Source organism: Mustela lutreola, chromosome 5 (assembly GCF_030435805.1).
Source record: "Mustela lutreola isolate mMusLut2 chromosome 5, mMusLut2.pri, whole genome shotgun sequence".
Taxonomy (NCBI): Eukaryota; Metazoa; Chordata; class Mammalia; order Carnivora; family Mustelidae; genus Mustela; species Mustela lutreola.
Window position 1 is genome coordinate 78,490,927 of NC_081294.1, and position 4,770 is coordinate 78,495,696.

Sequence of the window (4,770 nt, forward strand, 5' to 3'; positions counted from 1 at the left end):
TCAAGTTTGTGGTAATTTGTTACCATAGCCCTGGGAAATTAATACAGATGCTTTTATGCATTGTATGGTTTTTATTGTTTAGTTTGTTTTTAATTGGGAGCATATTCATAGGGAAAAATCATGTGTTTACAATGTTATTGGAAGGCTTTATCTAGTAAGCTGCACAACCCCCCCCCCCAAAAAAAAAACTCCAAAAACCCCCCACTAAGTACAAAAAAAGGGCTTACTAGTAAAATTATTTCTTTAAAAAAAAAAAACATTTTATTTATTTATTTAAGCGAGAGAGAGAGTGAGAGCCCAGCATGCACAAGGCAGGAAGGGGCAGAAGGAGCAGACCCTCTCCTGAATAGGGAGCCTGATGTAGGGCTCAGTCCCAATAGCCTGGGATCATGACCGGAGGCAAAGGCAGACACTTAACTGACTGAGCCGCCCAGGCACTCAGTAAAATTATTTCTGCTAAGAATGCCTTTAGAAGCATACCAATCTACTTCTGAAGCTTCTTCTATTTGTCACAACAACATTTGATCCCAGAATTCTGGAGAGTGTCTGCTAAATACGTGATCCACCAGTTAAGGAATCAGATTAAGAAATAATACAGTTGAACTCAAGTCCTCTATTTTCAGAAATGATTAAAAGTGTGAAAGCATGCTTGAGAGGTGTCAAGTAACTCCAAAGGAATATTTTATCCAAAGTATTATCTATGACAATGACCACTTACAGACATTTAAAAAGTAATTCATATCCTTACAGTATTATTAGAACAGTTTAACTGGTAACATCTGTATAAGTAATATCATAAATCTAATTTTTTTCTCAAAACTAAGAAAATTTAGAGAAAATTTTCTCTAAAAATGGTATAATCATTAAGAATGTGAAATGTCGGGGTGCCTGGGTGGCTCAGTGGGTTAAAGCCTCTGCCTTCGGCTTGGGTCATGATCTCAGGGTCCTGGGATGGAGCCCCACAGGGAAGCAGGGAGCCTGCTTCCTCCTCTCTCTCTCTGCCTGCCTCTCTGCCTACTTGTGATCTCTCTCTGTCAAATAAATAAATAAAATATTAAAAAAAAGAATGTGAAATGTCCTTCAGTAATGTGTATTAATTTACTCAACATAAGAAAACATAAGAAAACTCATAGTGGTGGAAAACACAGTGAAAGTAAGGAATGTGAGAAGGTGTTTAAATTTAATTCTGTCCTCACCAATATAGAGAATTCATATAGGGTGAAATTTTATAAATGTTAAGAATTTGAGAACATCAGGGGCTCCTGAGTGGCTCAGTAGGTTAAGACTCTGCCTTCAACTCAGGTCATGATCTCAGGGTCCTGGGATTGAGCTCTGCATTGGGCTCTCTGCTCTTCAGAGCGCCTGCTCCCCCCTCAACCTCTGCCTGCCTCTCTGCCTACTTGTGATCTCTATCTGTCAAATAAATAAACTCTTCTTTTAAAATTTATTTTTTGTTTATTTTCAGCATAGCAGTATTCATTATTTTTTCACCACACCCAGTGCTCCATGCAATCCATGCCCTCTCTAATACCCACCACCTGCTTCCCCCAACTTCCCACCCCCCACCCCCGCCACTTCAAACCCCTCAGATTGTTTTTCAGAGTCCATAGTCTCTCATGGTTCACTTCCCCTTCCAATTTCCCCCAACTCCCTTCTCCTCTCTAACTCCCCATGTTCTCCATGCTCCACAAATAAGTGAAACCATATGACAATTGACTCTCTCTGCTTGACTTACTTCACTCAGCATAATCTCTTCCAGTCCAGTCCATGTTGCTCCAAAAGTTGGGTATTCATCCTTTCTGATGGAGGCATAATACTTCATAGTGAATAAATAAACTCTTAAAAAAAAGAATTTGAGAACATCAATATTTGTGTGGATAATTTAGTCACCACCAGAAAATGCATACTGGTGAGAAAGTCTATGAATATAAGGAATGTAGGAAGGTCTTTAGAGCTGAGTTTTCACAAACCAGCAAATTCATATTGCAGATAAGCTCTGTGAATATTAGTAATGTAGGAAAGCCTTTACTGTGTGTGGACAAGTTACTTAACATCAAGAAATTATGCTGACAAGAAACCTGGTGAATGTGCAAAATGTGGCATGATGTTTAAACTTAATTCAGTCCTTACTAAATATTAGAGAATTCATACTGGTGAGATTTTTTTTTTTTAATGAACAGGAGAAATGCAATAAAGTCTTTACTGTGTGTGGACAATTTATCCAAGGAGAGGATTCATACAGGTAGCAAATCATAGGAATATAAAGAATGTGGGAAGGTCTTTAGACCTGATTGAATTCTTCTTTCAAATCAGAGAATTCATACTGCCGATACATTCTGTGAATGTAAGGAATGGGGAAAACCTTTACTATGTATAGATAAGTTACTCAACATCAGAGAATTTATACAGGTGGGAAATCACAGGAATATGAAGAATGTGGGAAGGTGTTTAGACTTAAAATTGTTCTTTCTTGCCATCAGAGAATTCATACTGATGATACTCTTTGAATGTAAGGAATGTGGGACAGCTTTTATTGTGTGTGGACAAGTCAGTTCAATCTAGAGAATTCATACTGGTGAGATACCTGATTAAATGTAAGAAATTTGGGAAGATATTTAGACCTAATTCAGTCATTATTATAATATAGAGAATTCATACTGCTGAATAGCTTTATGAGTATAAGAAATTTAATAAAGTTTTTACTGCATGTAGACAACTTATTTAACATCAGATTATGAATATCATTAAAAAACCCACAACAACCCTATGAATGGAATAAAAATGGGGAAACCATTAATATGCAAAAACAAGTTACTTGAGAATAGAATATTGGTAAAAAGCTCTTTGAATGCAAGAAATGTGGGAAGGCTTTTACATATCATTCAAACCTTAATATATGTTGGTGAATTTATACTGGTGTGAGTTATTATTGAATGTAGAGAATGTGAGAAAGCCTGTAGTAAAGGAAGTCACCCTCACATGCAAAAGAGAATTCATACATGTGAGAAACATTTAATATAAAACATTGTGGAGAGAACTTCAGTAATGGCTATCAAATTACTCAACCTCAGAGAATTCATATTTGAGAAAATCTGTGAATGCAAAGTATGTGAGAAGATCTTTCCAGTGGCAAACTTGCATTAATTGGTATGAATAGTTTTCCATCTTAAAATTGGACTCACTAAAATTGCCTCACTAAATAAATCGTTAGCTAAAGCAAATTAAATACATGAGAAACTTAAAACTGCTTCATTTGTATATCCATAAAACCTTGTTATACTTCTTTACCTATCTCCTAACTCTTCTCTTACACTTCTCCACCTCCAAGACCTTGTTTAACTTTCTTTGATTCCTTAAATTTACTCCTTCTCCTCCTTTTTCTTTGCTCACAGTACCACCTTAATGTATCTTAAAATTGATATTCCCTTTTGGGGAAAACCTCAAAATCTAGTCATGTTTAGATCTTTGTGTTATTGTTTGGACTTCCCATATCCCAACATGAAAAGAGAAGTGCCCTTCAAGATGATCATGAGGTTTATAACTTTGCATTACCAGGATTACCATGATTAGTCACAATGCATGATTCTTTTTAAACATTGTTGAATTCAGGGGTGCCTAGTTGGCTCAATTGGTTGAGTGTCTGACTCTTGTTTTGGGCTCAGCTCATAATCTCAGGGTTGTGAGACTGAGCCCTGAGTCTGGCTCCATTCTCTGTCTCTTTCTGCCCCTCCCCCCTTCCCCTCTCTAAAAAAAAATTTTTTAAAAATTGGTGGATTCAAAGTTCTAGTATTTTCTAGTATTTTGTATTTTTGTGTCTATATTTGTAAGAGATATTTGTAGGGCTTTTTCTTTGTGATGCCTTTGTCTGGTTTTGTTATCAGTAGCCTCATAGAATGACTTAGGATGTGTTCCATTCTCTATTTTTTGGAAGAGTTTTGAAAATAATTAGTGTTACTTCTCCTTTAAATGACTATCTGGTTCTAGGCTTTTCCTTGTTGGGAGGTTTTTTGTTTTTTTTTTTTTTAAGATTTTATTTATTTATTTGAGAGAGAGAGAGAAATCACAATTAGGCAGAGAGGCAGGCAGATGGGGTGGGGAATCAGGTTCCCTGCTGAGCAGAGAGTCTGATTTGAGGCTCAATCCCAAGACTCTGAGATCATGACCGAAGGCAGAGGCTTAACCCACTGAGCCACCTAGGCTCCCTTGTTGGGAGGGTTTTTTAAAAAAATTATTGCTAATCCAATATCTTCATTTGATACCGATTTATTCAGATTTCTATATGTTTTCTTTACTTAATTTTGATTGTGTCTTTCTAGAAATTATTCCATTTCACCTGCATATTTAGTTTGTTGGACTATAGATGTTCATAGTATAACCTACTGTTCTTTTTTTCTTCCAATTTTTTATTTCAATTCCAGTTAGTTAATATACAGTGTAATATTAGTTTCTAGTGTAGGATTTGGTGATTCATCACTTACATACAACAGCTAGTGCTCATTACAATAAGTGCCCTTCTTCATACCCATCACATATTTAATCCATCCCCCCAACCATCTCCCCTCCAGCAGCCTTCAGTTTGTTCTCTATAGTTAAGTGTCTGTTTTATGGTTTGCCTCTCTCTTTTTTCCCCTCATGTTCATCGTTTTCTTCCTCTTTTTTAAAGATTTTATTTACTTATTTAAAAATTTTTATTTTAAATTCAACTAATTAACATAATATGTTATTAGTTTCAGAGATAGAAGTCATTGATTCATCAGTCTTATGTAGTAC